Source organism: Rousettus aegyptiacus, unplaced genomic scaffold (genome assembly GCF_014176215.1).
Source record: "Rousettus aegyptiacus isolate mRouAeg1 unplaced genomic scaffold, mRouAeg1.p scaffold_m13_p_1, whole genome shotgun sequence".
Classification (NCBI taxonomy): Eukaryota; Metazoa; Chordata; class Mammalia; order Chiroptera; family Pteropodidae; genus Rousettus; species Rousettus aegyptiacus.
The window spans coordinates 72,594,125-72,617,046 of NW_023416284.1; the positions used below are offsets into that span (position 1 = coordinate 72,594,125).

The following is a 22,922-nucleotide window of genomic DNA, read 5'->3' on the forward strand; positions in this document are numbered from 1 at the left end:
GTATTTCATCTTACTCCTCTCTCTGATATCTGCACTCTCACCCTACTTTCCTCCAACCCCCCAAAATAAACCACATTCATACAGACCCTCCTTCCCGAGACAGCATTGAGCAGAGCTTTTCTCTGATACCGTATATGTGCATCCTGGACCGTGCTGAGGAAGGTCAAAGAAACATGAGAAGGCTCTGCTGTTTTCAGTTGTAAAGACTGCCAAGAAAGGGGGGGAAGAAAACCAAACTCAAATGTATTCACATCTCTCCCGCCTCTTTTTTTTTTCTGTAAATATTCAAACCCTTTTTAGAGAGGCTTTAGATAATGTGTTATTCCAGCAAATACCATGAACCTTAGATGTACAGAGTACTCCCAATTCCCACAGGAATGACTCAGTAAAGAGTTAGATAAAATAAGGTTGGCAGGATTTGGGTAGAGAATCTTGTTACTACACGCACGCACACACACACACACACACACACACACACACACACACACACACACACCAGCCACCTCCACCCCTATCATCACCATAGAATTATGTAAAAACTAGACATTCTCCTCTCCCTCACACAGGCAGTTGCATCTTTCCCAAAAATGGAAGGGGAAAAGCTTTCTTTGGCTAAGCCATATGCAAAAAATTATGGAACATCTGTGGAAGTAACAACATACAACAAGACAAATTATTGGTGGTAAAAGGCAAAGCCCTTGTTTCAAAAACATGTCTGGAGATAGTGTGTATACACAGCCTTGCTTTGTGCTAATTACGTATAATAACTGTCAGCTTTGTGGACCCCAGGCTGGGCTTTAATAACTCGTGGTCACGGTAGGGTGTTCCTTTTCTTTTTTGTTCTATCCTCCTTCCTCCTCCTCCTCCTCCTCCTCCTCCTCCTCCTCCTCTTCCTCCTCCTCCTTCTTCTTCCTCTTCTTTTTTTTTTCCTTGCTTGTTGAACAAACTACATAGCTTTATTCAATAATTGCTGTCATCTGGAAAACTGAATCGGAAATATGAGAGATTTGGTGACTTACGTCTTAAAATGTAATAGAGGGCAGATGTCCCCCTTCTGTTCTATTCCCCCCAAAAGCTAGTCCTAGAAATGTGGGATTGCAGTTCCAAGCAACTTATCACTGAACTTCAAAATTTTTTTCCTTTCAACATTTTATGCTATTCTCAGTCTCAACACCCACCACAAAAATAATGTCATTCCAGGTGAATTTAGTTGCTTTATTTATACTGAAACTCATTGTGATTTTGCCTGAGTGGGAAGCCTTTTGGGTACATGTACTTAAAAATGTACTATCATAGGGCCCCAGTTCCCACACCATTTCAACTTGTGATTCTGGGACAGGAATTAGTTAGCTGCCCATGCCTTTCTTTCTCTATTTGTTAGAGGGAGGCAGTGATACCTGCTCACAGTTCTTACGTGGATCAAATGAGAATGAAACTGTAGAAATACAGGTCCTTTTATTATAAGAGTAACTCCCATGCTATTGTTTTTTATGCTAAAAGGGCTCTAAGCATCTTGTTATCACCTGCTGTCAGATTTCTTTGCATATTTTGCAGTGCCCGGGGTCTTGAGTCAGTAAAGAAAAAGGAGCTTGAAAAAACTTGGAAGAGATCTCTTTATGGGGAATAAGCAGTAGGGCAGTTTAATCTCAGGTTCTTGGGAAGAGTGACATGCCAGAGCCACAGCTCACCACGTGTCCCTCCTCACCTCAGAAATCTCTCAGCTCCCAGTGCGTAGTAAGAGGAATAGGTGCAGTGATCCATCACTAAGGTGGCCTCTGTCAGCCTCCCCAGCCTTTCCTCCTGTCACTTCCCATCGGTAGCCTGAGTTCCAGCCAATTCCTGCTCCCATCATCATTCCAACATTCCCTGCACGTTGCCATTCGTGTTTCCTCATTCTGACCCAGCCCATCAAACTCCTCCCAGCGCACACCCGGCCCCTCTATACACCCTTCTAACTGCAGAGCCATCCACCCTCTCCCTCCTTTGGGCTCCCAGATCCCTTTATTACTTGTACTCTTTTGTTATTCATAATACTTACCATGGTCTGCTTGATAGCATAGTTAACTTTGTAACTGTTTTAGCAGAAAGGGTGACCCAGTGTGCTGGCTGGATGTGCAGGCACTGGAGAGAGCCTGCCTAGGGTCAAATTCCTGCCCTCTGCCCTTTACTACCACTGTATTTGAGGTAAGTTCTTAATCGCTCTGTATCTAGTTTCCCCATTTGCAAACCTGGCTTAATAATAATAGCTACCGCACAAAATTATTTCTGAAGATTAAATGAATGTAAAGCTCTTACAACAGTGTGTAAGCATTTAAGAAATGTTAGCTATTAGTAGTGTCTGTATACCAGAGAAAAGAGGCCACGTCTCGTTTATGCTTTAGGCCCTCATCCTTTGCACGTAGAAAAGACCCAGTCCATAAACATGAAAAGTCGGTATCAGGTGCACTTAGCAACATAAAAGCCTGTTCATTTGAGTCAGCTAAGTAATTCAGAGTGCAGCAAGCCTTCCCTCCCACAGCCCCGTCCCTCCAGTCACTGAAAATCTGTGAGAGATCAGAGTATTTCAAAACAACCGCAGAGCCCCGTGGAATACATTTTCAGTCTTCTTTATGTGTCTGCTTTTTCTTTTGGGTGAAAACAGTTAGCAGAGCCCGATTATAAGGCATGCATATGTATGCAGCATTATTTTGCAGAAGCTGAATGAAAGAATGGGAGTTGTATCCCGTTTGATGCTTCTATCCAAACTTCTAGGACTTAGTGCCCTAAACACTGGAGGCAGTTTAGGTCACTTTAAAATTGGAGCCCTTGATGTTCTACTCAAGCTTTAGAAGGATTTACAACAGTCATGTGAATGACAGTATGAGAAATCAGTATGACCACCTTTTCTTAGAGTCTTCATGATATTGTGTGTGAGGGATTGTGTTTAGTGAGTGTGTGTGTGTGTGAGTGTGTGTGGGTGTTTAACCTTCGTGGAAGAAGCAAGTAAGTAGTTTTCCATTTGGAACCAGCTAACTATATAAAGTTTATCTCAGTGGTTCTGATCCCGCCCCCCCCCCCCCGCCAGGGGACATTTTGCAATGCCTAGAGACATTCTTTGTAGTCGCAACTGAGGAGGTGCTACCTGGATCTACTGGGTAAAGACCAGGGATGCTCTTAAACATCTGTAATGCACAGGACATATGCCCACAACAAAGGATTATCCAGTACACAATGGCAGTGGTGCCGAGATTGAGAAACCTGTCTTACCTTAACCTAAAAAGGAGAATTCCTGGTAAGGAATTCTACTCTGTCTATTTTGGAGAGAACCATGGTTCCCACTGAAGACCACATGGATCTCCATTTCTGAACCTAGATCATGCATGCTCACAAAAATTCCTCCTGTTTTTCCTCCCCAATAAATCCAGTCGTTGAGGATAGACTTTATGGGGAGAGGAGAGCTTTAGGTAGGAATGTAGAAGGGCTTGTTCTGACTTTGTCCTTTGCTTGCAGGTTATTTCTGGTCACTTAATCGCAACCTTGCCTTTATTTGATTTTTTAAATTTTCAGTTTCTTAATTGCATAGTTCCATAAGACAAGATATAGATAGGAGGTGGAGAAAAGCTAAAGCAGCAAGAAAGTGCTGGGGGGAGGGAAGAGAGAGAGAGGTGTGCAGATGGAGACCCACTTGGTTTAATAATCCTGGAGTTTTCGGCTAGAGGTTTTGCTTCCAATGTCTCGTGCCGCATGCACACGTGCGCACACATACACGCACATACACCGGCCTACCACCACATGCAGGGCAGGTGGTTCCTGCTTACATACATGGCTTGGCGCTTTTACTCTTTGGCTAATTCCATTTCGCACATGAACAACACAGCCTCCTCCCAGAGATTTGTCATCCATCTGCTTGCAGAAGGGCTGTCTGTTTCCCTCCGAAAAACTGGTCCAATCAACATTTTCCTTTGGCCAGGGTAGCTTACCAGCAGCTCCTCCATAAGGTCTATAATTGCACTTTCTCATTCTCATTTGCCTGACTGGCTTCACCCTTCTGTCCTCTCTCTGTGCCTCCCCCTGCCTCCACCTGCCCCCTACCCTCAGCCCTCTCCTTTTCTGTTAAGAAGCCTTGTCAGAATGAGTGACAGAATCAACTTCTTTCCTCCCAAATGGCTCATTACTCATAACTTTGAAGCCATGTTGCCTTCTGTCCTCACAAGGTTTGCAAATCTCCCATCCCCACGCCCAAATGATCCAGAGCAAAATAGCGGTTGAATGCCTTGCCTCACACTCTCTCTAATCTATGCCACTGTAGCAGTATTGTGGGCAAATATGCCACTGAGTCTTTACTTATGATCTGCTCCAGCCTGTCTTTTCCCATATGCTTGCGGCAGACAGTGGTTAATATCAGTCTGTAGCATCTTGAGGCTAGCTCTGAAGTCTAACTGTAATGTCATCATGCTGGGATGGTACACACTTTCTCTCCATTCTGGAACACAGGGTCAACTCCAACTGGCAAATAAGTTATGGGGTGTGGACCACTAACTTTGATACTGCAGCCACACTTGTCATTGAGTGAAGGAGCATATGATGGGGCCCGGGAGGGACCAAGGACTGAGCCATGTTTCAGGGTTCTCAGTCCTACCATCTTTCTCCCAAATGACTTCTCATTCCTAAATTTTGAAGAGTAACACAAGTAGGATGGATACCACGAGAACTAAGAAGTAAATCTAATAATAAACTCTTTGGTATTTACCAGATAAATGTCCATGCTGAAGCTATAGGGACCCAGTTGACAATGGAAATGTTTTATAAATCATCTGAAATCTGCTGTTTTGAAGGATCAAGAAAAATCTGAAGAACGATTAAGAAGGTATGGAGAATCTGCAGCATCTAAGGCTTGTGAATGATGCTTTTCTGTGGTTCTCTGCTGAGTAACCTGTACCTATAACTAGACTTTATGTTCCAGTGTAATATATTTGGAGCATTCCTAGACAGTAAGGTAAGAGGTAAACACTATTAAAATGCTCCTCTACACAAAAGCATTTTAAGCTAGTTCACTGGAGTGAGGAATGTAAGTGCATGGCGGGCCACTTTTGGTAAACTCAACACAGTGAGATAAAGCAGGTTCCCCTATTCCAAACAAGAAGTTTGTGGGTGCAGAGGAGTCCTGAGGCAGAAAGCACTTGCTTTAGATCTGGTCCATGAAACCCTGAGTCAAAAACATTTGAGCACTTTAAAATACAGAAGAATTAGAATATCTGGTATTTGGTAGCATTTTAGAGGGGAAAAAGCCAATAACTAGGATACTGCTCTGCTTTTGGCTGATTGAGTTTATACGTAACAGGCACATTATAAATGGATTGTTAGGGTACTAGAAACCACCATTCATACGCTCAATACTAGTATTTAATAGCCAAGGTTTACCAGTGCAGCCGAGGTCATATAGAGAGAGGAACAGTCAGTAAAGTCAGTAAAGATTCTAACAGGGTTGAAAAGTCACCGGCAAGAAAACTTCTCCTTTGTTGTGATTTTCCAGTTGAGCTGTGTGGATTGTTTCCAGTCACCGAATGATTGTGGGTGCAGCCCACTCCTACACATTTGCATATACACGCTTGTGTGCTTCTTTCCTGTCTTCATTTGAACCCATAGCTCTGATTTGGCTTACAGGAGCAATCATATTGTAGCAACAATTACAAAAGAGACTGAAAGTCAGAAAACCTGAGTTCCAGGCTGAGCTTGATTGCCTGCTTCCTGTCTAAGTTAGACAACCCATTTAACCTCTCTGATCTTGATTTTATGTGGATTATCACACCTCCTTATAAGCCAAGCCAATCTTAGAGGATTGCCTGCTGGATTATATTATGCCAAGGTTAGTATAAAAGTGCTTTGAAATGTTAAAAGGACTTTCTTTATGTAATGGGTTCTTACAAAGTTGTGTAGGCACATCCCTTCAGAGTTAGCACTCTTGTAAATCTAGTCCACACAAGCTTCATGTTTCAAGCAACTCGGATGCACATTCTTAGAGAAAAATGAGTCATAAAACATCATTATTTGTTATCATAATAATCGGGTGGCATTGATGTTTTATGCCAAAAGCCTCCAGTTTGCTACTCTAGGATCAGTGTACTTATTTGAATACCTCTTAATTTAACTTCTGTGCACTCATAGAACTTCACCTGTCTCCTAGCTGACCCATCCTCCTCAGGTTAACCCTTGAGAGTTCGTGGACCAGGTTAAGCCCTGTGTACCCTATATTGCCCTCCCTTCTCTCTTGGCTTCCACCTAACTGATTGGCAATGCTGTAGCAGCAGCAAGTAGCTGCAAATTCTCTTGTACCCTAAAAGAACACCTCGAACCCTAATCCCAGATAAACACACGAAACTAATATGACATGTTAGAATTCTTTGAGTCATGATATCCAGGATATTGGGAGCTAGCATTCCTTATGGTTAAATCACTAGAACATTGTGACCCAGCCTTGAGTGAGGACCCAGTTTAGGGTGATTGGTTGTTGGATTGATGACAGGATCTAAGTTATTTCGGTGACTATTGTAGAGGAGAGTGACTAAAGAGAAAAGAAGGTATACCTTCACTTGTAACATTTGCATCTTTAGAATAATGAAAGTTTATAATAGATAGGTCATGAGATCTTGCTTTATAAAAGACAGCAAAGATGGCTGAACTGAGCTTGTGAAAAATAGCCAGATGCAAAATGAGTAGAAGAATTTCAGGATCGTTGAGATCATACTTGAACAATAACAGATTCGGGACAGCACTCTAGTTTTCAAATTTGTTGATTAACAAGTGAAATATAATTCAGAGATTGATATGTAATTACAAGTATTTTCTCCCCTCCCCCAGCCATATCACTAATTAAAAATGAATTTTAGAGGTCCCACTCAAATTTGTTACCTGAATCAGATCAAGTGTCATTTGACAATATTATTCTTTTTACTGAGATATAGTTAACATACATGATTGTGTAAGTTTAAGGTGTACGAGGTCAACACCTTGTATGAATCAATTTTGATATGCTGCTGTATTACAATATAATTACCCCCTTCACAAAGATCCAAGGAGAGTAGAATGGTGGCTTCCAGGGGCTGGGCTGTAAGAGAACAGGAGAGATGTTATGGGGACGAACTTGCAACTAGTAGGTAAATCAGTTCTGGAGATCAGTGCATGGCACAGTGATCATAGTCAATAATACCGTATTATAAAATTGCTAAGACAATACTGTTTTTAAAGCTCTTCACTGAAAATAAAGTATTTTTCAGTAGTGAACCTTTAACATTCTTGGTTTCTCTCTGACTGAAAATGTGAAAGAACTAAAATTAGACCACATTGGTGCAGGTCATAAAAATGAAGAGGACAGAAATAATACAGATCTAAAAAAAAAAGGTAAAAAAATAAAAAAATAAAAATCTGCGAATAATGGAGCCCCCTGGTTGTCATGCATCTGTTTTGTGTAGCCTTTCCTCACCTGAAAGGATAGGATTTGCAACTGGGTCTTTGTAATGAGAGATAAAGGGCTGACTGGTTGGCTGGATTCCAGGTTTATGGTTGATTTGCCTGGCGACTGGCAGGACCTCTTACTACTGCTGCCCCTCCATTTGTTAGGGAGATTTCACTGTAAAGGTAGGAATAGGATTTGCTGATGCTGAATTGCCAGGGCCAGAGAGACTCAGAACCCTGCCTCGCTCTCTGCTGAGTCTCTCTCCAAGAAGGGTGGAACTTCACAAATCAAAAAGCAAGAGTGTCACTCAAAGTGAGATCTGGCTGTCTCAGAGCTCCCATTCATTTAAAGCAAAGGTTTTAGAAGGTATCAGAAGAGGAGAGAGAGCAGGGGCTATTGTGACACCAGGTAGGTAGAGGAGAGAAAGTGTGACCTCTGCTTTGGTGTAAGCAATGTCACGTGCCCACACCTACTACCCACACCTCCCTCTTGCTCACTCACGCTGTGCTGTGGGCCCGCTGAAGCCTCTTGGTTGGCAGAAGCATTCACTCACTGTGTTGCTAAAGGACTTAGGTGTCTGATGTTTCTTGATGCAAAGTTTTACTCCACTGTCTCTGAAACCTCAAAACATGTGGTCCCCTCTAAGGATAACTCTTGGCAGCAAGCCGAGGCAATTCTGCTCCAACTTGGAATGAATAGGAATATGATTTAGCCATTTTTTTTCACACACAGAGGCGAAAAACAAACCCTTATGTACTTGGGAAGATGAATATCCTATCTAAGCACTGTCTTTGCAACAGGTGTGAGATTAGAATATTAGAAGAAAAACATGTGCAGTGGCCATGAAATGGGCTTAAAGGTCAGTCTTGACAAAACTACATGTTTTCCTTCTTAATTTCCCGCTTAAAAGTCTCCCATCTAAGACTGAACTGTGGATGGTTTTATTTTGTCATAGCCTTGGCTGTTTTAATCACTGCCCGCCTAGTACGCAGGTGTGTGTGTGTATGTGTGTGTGCATGCACCCGTGGATGCTCATACTCCATTCCCTCCCCCCACTTGTGTGCACCTGCCCCAACTCTTGGGCCTGCACATAACCTTAGAAAGTAGGAGGCAGCCCATTGTTTAACTCTGCAGCTTTTTACATTCAAAAGACTTTTGAAAAAGCCCATTCAAAAGAAAAGTGCTCAAATCCAAAATGTCTGAGCATATACATTGCTTTCCATCTCCTAATCTCAGAGTCATACAAATCTCTTATTTAAAATTTACGTATTTCAGCCATTGTTTATCTAAGAAGTGTGGGCAAATGTAACTGTGCCACTGTTAAAATGACACCACAGATCGATATGTGGGTGATATGTGATGCATTTGTTTTAGTTTGAATAATCTCGACCTTAAGTGCATGTGAACTTAGGTCTTCTCACAGCACGCTAGATAAAAACCTAAAACAGGAAGACCAGAAACAACTGTTGTTAAAAAGCTCATGCTACCCTGGCAACTCAGGTTGGATGAATCTAATAAATAAATACAAAGCTGTCCCTATCCTAATGGGCTTCTCCTGAATTCCAACTGGGAACCTAATGGTTTCATGTGTGAATTAAAAAGAGGAGCTCTGATAACCCAGCCAGAGCAGTTTTTATGCCGTAAGCCAGGACACGTTCATATATCACATGTAAATCGGGGTCAGACAGGGTGATAATCAGCTATGCAACTAATGAGAAATTATGCAGACTTTGATGGATTATGTACATGTTTTCAGTTTTTGTCTCTTAGCAGTTTAAATCTTTAATTAAAATACACATGAGAGAGGCACAGTCTGTAACTATTAGGTTTTATATGTGCTGGTTGTAAGGTAATGGCCTCCTAAGTTATTTTTATGGGTCGTTCTACCTAATGGCAACTTAGACTCTAAAGCCATCTCCCAGCTTCCCAAAAGGAATGTCTGTTTTCTCACTTTCTAGTAATTACTTCATGTCCAAAAGTAAGGACTGTCACAGTGAATACAAATTAGTCAGCTTCAGGGTTACTACTAAATGGATTGTTCGGGTCTGAGTTTCACCCATTTGGGGCAGAGTAACAGCTCATTTATGGATGCCTGCCTCCATGCATTCTGTGCATAGCTTCTAAGACAGTCTTCCTAATACTCTGTCTTGTTTAATAGCTGAGCTTTCCTTAAATAAAAAAAAAAAACATGACAATGTTTGGAATCATGTCTCCCTACCCCCTATCCTCAACCTCTTAAGTCATACAGATTGCAGAAGCATTTTGGAAAGTTGGTGACCTGGGAAAGTTTCACAAGATAGCTCCTTTTGATGAAGGTCTCCAGAGACAGTGAAAGTCAAACCACCATATCTCTAGCTCCCTTGATACCACAGAAGTGAAATGCAGAGTAGAGCATTCCAACTCATGTTTATGGAGAACTTTGGTGCTATTGTCGTTTCTGTTTGATTCAAGTCATTTAGTGAGAGTTTACATAATTTGCATTAACGTCTGACACTCTATCATTTTAAGAGTGCATTTATGTTGCAGCCGAGCATTTGTGGGCTGTATAAAAAGTTATCCGCCCCCCCCCCCCCACCATCACAAGCTATCCTTGGTCCTTGTCTCACTCTGTACCAGAACTAAATGCCTCCTGATCATGGCCAACTGGGCTAAAGATTGAGGGCTTGCCCTTGAAAAATTCTGTAAATAATAGGTAGAGCAGTTACTTGTCTGTCACCACCCCCACCCACTCCCACTGCCCTCCGCTGGGAGTGGGGATGGTTGGAGTAGAGGAGTGGACTTTGCCAAACGCTGGCAGAAAGCCCCAAGATTTCTTCCAATGTGTCACCATCTTTTCCCCTTCAGCCGAAACTCACTTGCCCCAGTATCTCAGTGGCAGACTTGGACAGCTGCTCACCACACACATCCACCTGTTTCCCTCACATATCTTTCCCTTCAAGGCTCCCTTTGCACCCTTGATTTTCATATTTGCTTATTTTTCCAAAGGGAAATATAGAACGTTATCCAGCCTGGGCCTCGCACCTTTTGAGAATGTCACCACTGAGGCCTAGGCCTCTCTCATGCACACCACGAAATCTGACAGTGGAAGAGAATATTCATTTTTATAACCAGTTGTTTGGACATTTGAAATCATTTATTTTAAATGTTATTTTTAAGATTATAAAATAATACTTATAATAATTAGATAATTACTGGGTAAATGAGTAGATAGTAATACAACTATCATAAGAATAGGCTTTGGTTATTATTTACAATGCTAATGATTATAATACATGCCATTTATTGAGCATTTATTATGTGCCAGCCACTACACTAAAACATCTCCACGCATAAGCTCTTCAAAAGCTCATTACAGTTGTGAGATTTATGTACTCTTATTGTCCTCATTCAATAGAAAAGTAAATGGGGGCTTAGGAAGTGTAGTTACATAATGAGCAAAATCACAACTAGGAAATGGAGGGGCTGGTTCAGCGAAAGCTAACCAGTGAAGCCTCTGTGGCTATATCAATGGTCATGTCCCAGGCTGGGAACAGACAAAGTTCCCACATAGATGACATGTGGTAAATTCCATCCCTCGAAATTCCTGAAATTAGAACACAGCCAAATTCCAGATCACATCAAGCTAATACTTTATATCTAAGGAACAAATAGAAATTTGTTGCTTCATTTACACTAAATTGTTACTATTAATCCCTAACATTTTTAGCATTCTGAGCATTGGAGGGTCAGGCTGTCCAAGTCTCATGAGTGAACCATGCTTCTCTATTTTTCCTTTGGTTTGACATATGCTATGCCATGCATTGAAGTCAATTTCTGCACCTTCTACTTTATTCCAAATCCAAACATTTCCGAAAGCCATAGTGCTGTACTGGGGATAGGAGCAGGCGAGTTAATGTGCCTTCGTAAAGAAGTGCCCTTCGTATGGCCTCCCAGTTTTTCATTTAAGTACTATAGCTAACACTGCTGTGTGATGTACTGTAGGGAAGTTGTTAAGACAGTTAAAAATTCCTGAGTTCTCATCACAAGGAGGAACATTTTTTTCTTTTATTGTTTTATTATTTTCTTTTTATCATATCTATATAAGAATATGGATGTTAGCTCAACATACCATGGTAATCATTTCACAGTATATGTAAATACAAATTGTCATGTCGTATGCCTTAAACTTATACAGTAATGTATGGCAATTATGTTCAATAAAACTGGAAAAAAAAATCCATTTCTGTACAATTGCCAGAACTTTTCACAAGGAACCAGAGATTTGTAATTTAGAGAAAGGAAATCATAGCACAAGGGAGCAATATCTACTTGGATAAAGAGAATAATTTGAGAAACTACATGTTCTAAACATAAACAGTTCAACAAAAAGAATTATTTATTACTTCTTTCATTTAATGAACATTTAAGCACCTGTTATGTTCCAAATATCTTTTTGTAGCACTAGAACAGTGTTCACTTTTCAATCTCCTGCTGGACCAGAGTAATCTGACCTGCACTCTCATTACTCACCCTAGCTCACTGCTTCTTCCCTTCCCTTTATTCAGTTGTTCACTCATTCATTCATGCACATAGTTTTTAACCTCAAGAACCCTAAGGTTAAAGATGGAATTAATATAGAGGGTTTCTGAGAAGTTGACTTTTGGACCAATTCTTTAAAGGATAAATTAAGGTACTGGCAGGCGAAAAGTTACAGAATCATATTCTAAACACGGAGGTCCCATTTGGCTCAGGTTTGTCTCTTCTTGATAACAAGGTCAAACTTAGAATTCTCGAACCAGTTGCTACTAATCATTTATTCCATGCTAGGCTTATGTAGTCCTGACCTTCTACAATAGAGTCTAACTTGTCAAAAAGTACACATTTATATAAATTATTGTTACTGAATGTAATTTTACTTAAATTGATTGTCTTTGCTGGTATACTATTCGGTATACTGTTTGTACGGAGTTTGACCATATTGTTCTACTGAACATATACTTATAACTTGGCTTAGATCTCAGTATGAGAGTACCGTTAACTGGAATGGCAATGTCATTTAAGTATGAGATGTTGATAATTTATGATCAATCTTTTTAGGGACAGAGTCATGGATTTGTTCTTCGAACCAAAATGGTATCATTTGCTTGTTAGTTATAGTATTCATGAACTGAAAAGCAGCATAGGCCATAAAAAAGTTTTAACTCCCTCTATTTGTTAAGGTAGACATGTAAACAAATGCTTTTTTTATTCTGATTTTCCTTAAGAGCTATGACTCAGAAATTATTATTGGTGTTTGTCTTTCCTTCATGATGAAAGCCTTTCAAAAGTCCCAGAAATGTTATCCATGAACCAAACTCGTGATGGAACCACTGATATTAGTGACAAGTCAATCCAGATGAGGTGGACCTTTTCCTTTGAATAGTCAACTTTTTTTTTCCTTTTTAAATTTATATTCTAGAAAATTAATAATTTGGGGTTTGTGAACAAAACATTAAACATTTATTTTAGGGGAAGTTGACAAAAAGATTAAAATATTGGTAGGATAAGTGCCCAGGAGGCCCCAGGATTTATTTCGCCATATATTTCGCCATTTTATTCCCTCATGTCTTCATTTATTCATTCAGTAAACACTTGTTAAAAGCCTGTTTTATGCAAGGTACTAAGCCACATTCTACTAAGTATACCATGATAAATTAAATAGGGTTTCTGCTTTCCTGAAACTAAAGATGTAACAGAGGAATTCAGGCATATACACACATAGCCATAATCCAAGGAGAAAGAGATTGGAACCATTAAAGAAGCACATTGAAAATCAGGTGGGATTCAGAGGGGTCTGAGACACTGTATGTAGGGAAATTACTTTAAAATTTAGGGTGTACAAGTTAAGCTGGAAATTTCTTTAGAAAAAAAAAATCTTCTTCTTAAAAAGAAGTTTATATACTGACAGGAATAATAATTATAGTTGACATTTATGGAATATCTAATTCGAAACTTTGCTAAGTGCTTTTCATGTGTTGTCTCATTAAATCCCCACAACAACCCTGTAAGGTAGGCATTATTTTTTCTTATATTTTACAGATTGCTCTGTTTTATGCTCCATGGTTATAGCAAAAGCTTTGTCTAGAAAACGCCACACAGAAAGAGGGTAGGTACAAAGAAAGTAGACGTATAATATAGTATTAATAATTGGGCCATAAAATTTTGAGGGAGGAAGTCATTTTACATTAATACAATCTAAATGATGGGATCCTTCTAAGAAATCGTGTTATTTCAGGTACTCACAACCATATAAATTATTGCCTAAATTTTTTTTCAATTCATAAACACTACTTTATAGAAACTAGATAACAACAATTTGTTATAGGCATACTAAATAAAAGAAAGCCTGATATTTTTTCTTGTGAATAAATTAAACACTTTATCTACAATCCTGTTTATATTATTGACTTATATACTGGCCCCTTTCCCCCTCACCGTGTATAATTCTCCTCACTCAGTTGAGAGGAGGAAAATAAAAATGATTTAAAAATTTCCCTCCTTTTTTCTGCCTTAATTCCTACTTTCAGAAGAGATATAGAGGAGTGGGATTCTCAGAACCCCATTTTGTTCCATACTTGGAGCAGCAAAGCTCTAGATAACAGTAGAACAAATGAGATTTAAGCATTTACTTTGGCTGTCACTAAGGTTTTCCATTAATAAACATGCTACTTAATTTACCTTGTCTTCGCTAAACAAGTAAAGGGTAAATTAAAGTTATCGCATATGGTGTCCCGGCTCTTTCCCAAAGCTGGACCGGTGGGCAGGATTCACTCTCAGATCCTTTCCTCAGCTGCTCCTGCCCTTGCTTCCTACTGAGCAATATGTCCCACCTGCCAAGGTAAAACTAGGACTTGGATGTCGAAATAATTCCTCTGGATCTTCAAATTCTACATTAAAAATATTTGGTGGGAAAGGGATGTGATATGCTTAAATTGTCACTTTTAATGAATTTTATTTATGTGCATAATGAAAGGTAAATGTTAAAGAAATCGCTACATGAATTGGTCTGTCCCGTTGGGGTACAAATCAGTGAGGCCTCCGATCTCAATTTCTAACTTCCTTCAAAATTTGAATTCAGTTTTTACATTTATTAGAAATTATGTGTCAAGAGGTACCTTAACAAAAACATAAAAGAAAAATGAATTATTTATGAATTATTATTAGAATTATATATGCATATACAAACTTGTCTCACTGCTTAATATTAAGTAATTGGCCAAGTTTTATTTTATTTAATCCTTGATGTTTTAAATATTATTACTCCTGTTGGAGTAATCAAGTCATGAAGTAATTCGCCAGAGGACACAATTGGTATCATAGCTAGGAAAATGAGTACCTTGGAGAAGTGTTATAAAAATGAAGTGAGGTTGGTTCGAGGCTCCAGGTATAATGCCTGAGGTGTAATATGCTCAGCCAATTACAGCTGCTTTATCATTCTAGAATCCACATAGCGATATTTTCAGTTCATTGTGGTAAACACAAATCCACAGATCCTTAAATTATACAATCTTATTTAATTTTAAGGAGCTAGAAAAAGAAACTTACTATGAAATATTTCCAGTCTACCAATATATTTAGGAAAAAGAACAAAATCCATTCTCTCTTTCAGAGACTTCAAACTGTGTGTGATTTTCAATAAGCTGGTATCACTTTAAGAAGGCATTACTATATTTGGATAGGTAAAGGAACACGAACTAAATAAACTCAAATAAAGAGGCCCAAGTGAAGAGATTCTACTGGGTTTAGCTCTTTGTTGTTGTTCTCTTGTGTGTTTTTAAATCGGTTTATGGTCCATAAGCTGATGAAGCAGTGAGTACAAGTTTAAACTATGAGAAACAGGTTTGAATAAGTCTAGACATTTGGTTATCTTCTGTCTAGCATTCATTTGTGTCGTGGGCGTCACACTCTGGGGATTAGTGTTTCATTATGCAGAAGCTGTTTTATCTTTGGCTTCCTTATAATAGCTGAAAGTGAATTCTGAGTGGAGAGAGAGTGAAGGCCAGGGCTTAGTAGCTACATGGATCATACCAGAATGAGTTGGATGGGTTTTAACAGTGAATGATAAGCAATATGACCTCATTCTCTGATAGTTTGGTTGGTTAGATGTGTCTAGTGTACAGTATACCAAGGAATTGACCAGGATTCCCTGAACAGTGAAAGATGATGAAGGATAGAGATTCATTTCTGTATCTAGTACCTAACACCTAGTATAAGTGATAGCCAGGAGCAAGATTATCTGTGCTGTGGAAATCTAAAGGCCTATGGACACATCTGAGTATATAATAACTGCCTGGTCACATTATAATTAGCTCCTTTAGGCAATAGAAAGCAGGTCAATTTTTATCCCCCAAATTAAGCATCTCTTCTATAAACAATCTGTGATTCATTTTAAAACCCAGAGTAGAGTGGTGTTTGATTACCCTTACCTTTTGACTTTGGGAATATGTTTCACTTTTAAAATGCATATAGGAATGTAAAGTAACTCTTGTTTGCCCAAATAACTAATTCTTTAATATCCATTTCCTGAAGCTAGATACTTACAGAGGAAATCTTGACTTTAGCCAGAGTTAGGTGGCTCCCACACAGGTGGGCTACTGTGTCAGTGAAAAAGGCCAGACTGCCATCACACACAAAGGCTTTTTCTCCAGACACCAAAATGCCATGGGACATGGATTTTAAACAAACAAACAAACAAACAAACAAGATGCATTACTTTAATGACCAAGGTTGTCATTTTAATCCGAGTATGGACTTGTCAGTTGCGTTTGTTCATTGATTCTCTCACCCGCTGACTCAGATTAATTCATCCATTCATTAAACATTTGTTGTACACAATACAACTGCTAGATAGACTTCTTTTACCTGGTTCCTATTTCATGGACATGAGCCCACAGTGGAAGAGGGTCAATCTAAGAATTAAGTGAATGTTATAGCTCAAGTTTGTAACAAAAAGGGTGAGTCAGGAGCCTCGTCTTCTACAGAATGGACAAGCTCTATTTTGTATACCTAAAAACAAGTTTTTTGTTTTGAAAGGCAACGTGCTGTATGGTGAGAACATGGATTTGAGAACCAGACAGGCCTGAGTTTGAATCCTGCTATGTCATTTTTGAGGAAGTTTTTTTGAACTTCATTTGTCTTTAAATGGAATAGTCGTTGGAACGTTGCATGCTTGTGTAAAGATTAACTATAAAACATGCAGCATAATGATTGACACATTTAAACAAAGCATTTAGCAAGTGCTGTTTCCCTTCCCCTTTATTCGTTTTCAGGGTGCTTTGAGTAGAGCTTGGGATAACTCTTTTTGTCTCGTGACTGGACAAAAAAACACTCCATCCTAAGACTAGAGAACTCTAGAACTTTTCTTCACGGGGCAGCACTTCGGTGTCAGAAGGCTGGGTTCAGGGCCTCCCCATGTGGGTTGCAGTCCACTGTCACCTCAGAGCCTGAGTTTCCCTCTGTGACCAGTGCTCATCCACTTTGTTGATGCCTGAATCTCCCAAGAGAGACAACAGCCCCACAGCGTGGCCTAGAGAGGAGCAAGCTCTCTCACCAGGGCACTCACTGGGGATGCCATTGTCCCATTGCCAAACTCATGACATTTGGGGAATTTGGAAATTTGCTACTCTGTGGGGGGAAAGAGACAAAGAAATTCAAGATGAAGCTTCATATAAGTAAAAGGCTTTTATTATAATGGTGTTGAATTGCATTTGGATTTTGCACACCCTTCAGATTTCTTAGGGTGTGGGTGAGGGAGTCCTAGGAGATTTAATTAGTTCCTTGAGAGGTGCTGAAGTTTGTGACATTGAGACCCATTTCCTTCTATTGTCTATTGAGGTGGGGGACCCTGGAAATTAAATTTCTGAAATATTGAGACCGTTGCCATGGATAGAATTATATAAATATTTGAATATGGTTGAGCTACTTGGTAGAGTTTTATTTTGTTGTTTTGTTTATTAGAAAGGGAAAATTAAAGTAGTATAAATCTTGGATCTGAGTTATTTCAAACACAAATTCTTACTTTAATTTTTTTGAATGCAAGCTCTGGACTGGGTGCCTAGGATCACACACAGCAAAGGGAAGACTTTTAGAAAGTTTTCTGCTGTTGGCAGAGTTCATATGCTGTACTTCACAGTTCAGAAATCAACATTTACAAATTTAATCAGATGATAAAATCTCAGAATTTGTGTACAAGCTCCAACAGCATTTTTACTGCTTTGATTTAGCAAAATCTATATTTCATGCATTTAGTCCTGTATTTAACTAATGTTTATTGAGTGGCTCCCTAGAGCAAGATACTGGACGTTAGAGAAATGAATTAAAACATAAAGGTTAACCTCAGGGAGCTGACAGTCTACTAAGGGAAATAAGACATATATTTGAACAACTGTTAAACAAATTATGTCATAGCTTATAAATCAAGTGATATTGGATGTTAGTGGGTGAAGAAATTACTTCTTCTGAGGAAATCAGAGGAAGGCATGAGATCTGAGCCAGGACTTTGAATGACTAGAACCTCAAGGCCCTTCCCTAAGCCAGCACATCCACGCTAAGATGACGTTCATTTCTCTCCCAAGTCGATTATAGGCAGGAGTTTAATCGTCCTTGAACCTCTTATGTGATCCTCATCCCCACTCTCATTTCCTCCTATTCTTACCCTCTCCCCGATTTCTTAAATCCTGATGCTGCCAGCAAGATTTTTTTTTTTAACTTTCTAGAAGATGGCTAGAAGAATCTGGGTGAGAGCTCACAGATCCCTGCTTGTCTTTACAGGAAAATACCAGGTTGATGTTGCTATGACTGTGTGTAAATTTTGTCCAGGTTGTAACAAGAACCATGTTATTAAGGGCTTTCACTGAGCATTACCTATGAACAACATTCTGATTTTTCCATTTTAGCATAATTACTTATTACAGATCTATCATTGTATATCCGTATTGAAGTGGAATGTAGTATTAGGAAGATTAATAGATAGCCATAGCCTAGAGTCTATAAGTCATGAAAATTAGTCATATATAATTATTATTGATTAATGCACAGCATACGTCATTTTCTTCAAGAGCTTGGACTGTAGCCAATATCAGCAAGCATCATTTAGGCTTTTATCTTCTAAGAATTTTACATCTTTGACGTTAACCATTCTTATTCCAAAGAAACACTGTTACTTACAATGAGAGAACACAATTCAAATTCACTTTGTTCCGCAGATGATGTGTATAATATGCGTAGATATATGAATGATTCTAACATACTTGTAGTTCATCGGAGGTTCTCAACTTAAAAGAAACTCATAGTGAAGATATTAGAAAATAAAGCAATTTAGTAAAGCAAAGGATTACACTTTTATATATTTAACTTTGTGCATATTAACTTTTCTTAAAGCAGGGAGTGATATGTTAGAAGGCATCCCCTTAGACAGGTTTAGACAAACAGCTGGTTGAATCATAACCTCTAAAATGTTGCTACATCAGAAAAAGCCTGACAGAGCCTACGAAGTGAGTCTTAGTCAGAAATCCCAGTGTGAGCCTTAGAGATGAATGTCCTCCTGTACCTCACTTTTGTAAATCAGATATATTCTTCAAAGGCCATTTCAGGTTCTTCTTCACCATGAAAGGCCTTTTAGTAGTTGTTCGTTTTCTAATTGGTTTATGATAGTAGGTCTTGTAGTACCAACTAGATTATAAATTCCTTCAGGAAAGAGACCTCAAGTACACAGTGGAGTCGCAGCCTTTCAAAATTGAAAGTAATAATAAAGGGAAGGAAGGGGGCTATAGGGTGTGACTTGCCCAAGGTCACAGAAAGTAAGAGGGTGAAGCAGTACTAGAACCCAGGTCTCCCCAAGTCCGCACCCTACATCATTCTCTGTTTCGCTGCTACCATTTAGTTAAAGCTCCTCATACATTTTTGGCGATTTGATGCCTGTCCTCTGCAGCACAAAACATGAACCCAAGCTCAGTTCTTGAAGGATTAATTCCAAATGTCAAATCCCTTTAGAGCCAATCTAAACCTGTTCCTTGCTTTTAACAATACCCTTCTCACCCACCTTCATTGTGTTCCCCCAGACATAGCTTCCACAGACGACCAGCAGGGGGAACACGATTGTGTGGAACTTCTATGAAACTCAAAGTTTGAAAAATCACAGACTGAGACATGTGATGTGGAGAGGCTGGGAAGGGCCTAGGTTCTGCATGACTCAGAGATTTTAAAATAGTCTAAAAACAACCTTAGGCCTCTATAAACTAGCTTTTTAAGTTACATAAACTGCAAATCCAATTCTTAATTAGTCTTAAAAAGTAAATACACCAAAAACAACTACAATTACCATGTTGTTGTTGCTGCTGCTGTCATTGTGGCTTTCATTTTTGTCATGCTTTGCACATGGAAGACGAAAGCAAGGGCAGTTCTGTAGACCAGAGCAGGTTCTCATTGTCACCATCTCTTGCTGCTTTGTAAATGTCGGGGCAAAACTGAGTTCCTTCGTTTTAGAAAATAAATGTCAAAGCAAGTCAGAGTCATCTATTCCTTGGCAGGAAATATTGATCCAGTGGCATTGTTCAATTCTAATGACTGTTTATATCATGTTGCTGTATTTCACCAAGTTAGGTGAAGAATGAAGCTCATTCTGTCATTTGACTGGCTAAACATTAGAACCCATGTATTGTTTTAGCCTGTTCATTTGTTCCATCACCAATATTTATTAAGCACTTAGTGTGTGCCTAACACTTCGGGTGTCAGGGTAAGAACTGGGTTTTGGAATTAGACACACCTGGGTTCCTGTTTTACTACAGCGACCTACTAGCTGTGATAATCTGGACAAGTTATTTAACCACATTATCCTCATTTTCCTTACATTAAAGCCATAAAGGTTGTTATGAACATTAAAGGGCAAAATTCATCATTAACTTGTGTCTATCAGATGACAAGGCCTAAATTATCATTAACTTTTATTACCGTCAACCTCATCATAGTCCTCATTCTCATCCTCTTTAGGGTATCCATTTGGTGAAGGAAAATATAAGACAACAGCTTTTCTCTTAACATGTTTAATAAAAAACTGGATTTAGAAGTGGAAGAGATCAAATGTGAAAGCAGAATTTGGTGAAGCCATTATTTAAAATTATGACAGTATATTCAAATGAGACACTAACTCCAATTTCAGGAGGCTATACCATACTAAAGAAACATTTGAGGAATGCTAATTAAGATACCTGTAATATAATACTTTCTTCAAATTCTTATCCTCCTCACCGCCCCCAACATATGTGTTCTCTTGGCTGTTCCTGGGACATCAAGGCTCTCCTAAGCAGGTCCCAACCTCTCTCCTCCCTGGTACATGGCGCCCCTCCTCCTCCCTCCATCACTGTCTGGTATGGCCCCAGACACCCTTCCAGAATGTTTCATCAGCTCCTGTTTCTGCGCTTTGATGTCAGAAGTGTTGGTGATTACTCATTCTTTTACTTTGTTGCCAAGTAGAGGTAGGGAGACGTGCCCCTCCCCCACTCCACAAACCTTGGCAGGCTCATGTAAGTCTTTATGACCCCACCATCCCTTCCTTCCCTCTGTCCCAGGAGGCTGCATTGGTAGATGCTCCCAGTGGTATAGCCCTCCCTAGTGACACCGCTCTTCCCCTCTTTCTTATCCCTTTCCTTAAACTGCATGCTTCTGAGAAAGTTCAAGAATTACTTAACTTCAGATACCATGTGGCAGTCTTAGCCTTGGAAGGTTTATTGTCAGCCAGTTTCTTTTTCTCTCATGAGGCTCATCATATAGGCCTCTATACAGAGAGAATGTCTGTCCATCTACCTCATGGCCATCCAGACTTACCCAGACTTGGCCACATTCACAGTGGATGTGCAGCCCGGAGCCTCCAACTGGGCTTCCAGCTGCACAGATCCAATGGTGAAAAGCCACTGACCTGGGATTTCCGAGCATAGGTTTCTAACCTTATTCTACAACTAGCTAGTAGTATTGTGCCCTTGAGTATTTTAGTTTCCTTGCTTTTCAGCTCCTTCAGCTACAGTGTGGATTTTACTGAGTACCTTTCAGTATCTAATTGAAATGACATAAAGGTGTACAAGATATTATAAATGAAACCATCTTCAGCATCCAAAGGGTGGTACAGGTACTTTAGAAGAATATGTGTCAATGTATTCCTGAGGACAGACTGACCAGAAGAAGGTCAGCTCTTAGTGATCTCAGTGTGCCATAGAGAAAGAAGTTACTGCCATTTGAATGTCCGCCTAGATGTTGGTCTGCCCAGCAGTATTCTACTCTATTCATTTTGTTCACATTATTTTGAATAATGAAGTGGTAGCCTTAGGGGAGAACTTTAAATTTAAAAACAAAAAAAAAAAAAAAAAAACCTTTTAATCATGTACTAATTTCATTAACCTGAAGTTAAAACTCTTGGATAAGAGTAGTGCCTCACAAGCCTAGTTGACACTCATTATTACCAGAGCAGTCCCCCCTTATCCACCGGGACACATTCTAAGGCCCCAGTGCATTCTTAAAACTTCAGATAGTACTGAACCCTATGTGTACTCTTTTTTCCTATATATACATACCAATGTAAAGTAATTTATAAATTAGGCACAGTAAGAGATTAACAACAATAACGAATAATAAAATAGAACAGTTGTAACGATAGACTGAAATAAAAGTTATGTAAATGTGGTCTCTCCCTCTCTCTAAATATCTGGAATTTTCCATTTAATATTTTCAGACCACAGTTGACAGTGGTAACTGAAACCACGGAAAGTGAAACTGTGGCTTGGTGGGGGACCGTTGTACTTCCTTCGTGACCTTGGGTTCATCACATCATCTTTCTGAACCATGATTTCCTTATAGATGACCTCTGACTTCCCTCTGCTGCGAACTTTTACCAATCTGATTCCATACTACAGGTATTATGGAAGTCGAATACCTAGTAATGCCTTCAAATATGAGTGTGATCTATTTGAGCTGGTCGATCTTTACATTGCCTTGAAGATAGAGACATCTCATTATTAGTTGACTGAGAATAAATCAAAATAGAGCTTGCTAGAATCTCCTTTAGATTCTTGAAAAAGGTTTTGAGTTTTTGATATAATTAATTTAGAAAGAAAAGGAATCCAAAAATTATATCACCACACCATTCCTCCAAATACTCTACTTCCTGTGTCTCTCATTTTAATTTAATGAAGGAAAACTGCAGAGGGAGAAAAGAAAGGGAAGAGAAGGCAAGGCTATGAGGACCAGGGTAGATTTCAAGACTGCACGTTGAACAATCAGTCTCATCTGCATTTAAAGCAAAAGAAAACACATCCCAAACACATGTTTACAGTCTGCTGCTTCCAAAAATGGACAGCACATGGTGCAAGCTCCTTCCCATGCTGGTTAACATGCTGTCGTTTCCTGAAGAAGTGGGGAGCAGATTCAAAGCCCTGAAGCTCAGCTTCCCTTCCCAGCCCCCAATTCTAGTGCCTCCCGCAACTTC

At 39.5% G+C, this 22,922-nt stretch overlaps 1 protein-coding gene across 13 annotated transcripts in view; it reads left to right on the forward strand.

The window, feature by feature from the left end:
* ATXN1 (ataxin 1) overlaps positions 1–22,922 on the forward strand; it is a 364,038-nt gene that overhangs the window by 258,659 nt on the left and 82,457 nt on the right. Inside the window, exons 7-8 of one of the 13 annotated variants that reach the window (XR_004955711.1) lie at positions 4,733–4,846; positions 13,490–21,789. The exons of 10 other annotated variants lie outside the window; for them this stretch is intronic. The gene's annotated coding sequence lies outside the window, so the exon portion shown is untranslated. Of the gene's footprint in view, positions 1–956; positions 4,847–13,489; positions 21,790–22,922 lie in introns of those variants that run through there. 2 more of the 13 variants (XM_036236902.1, XM_016119789.2) reach the window with 2 other exon arrangements.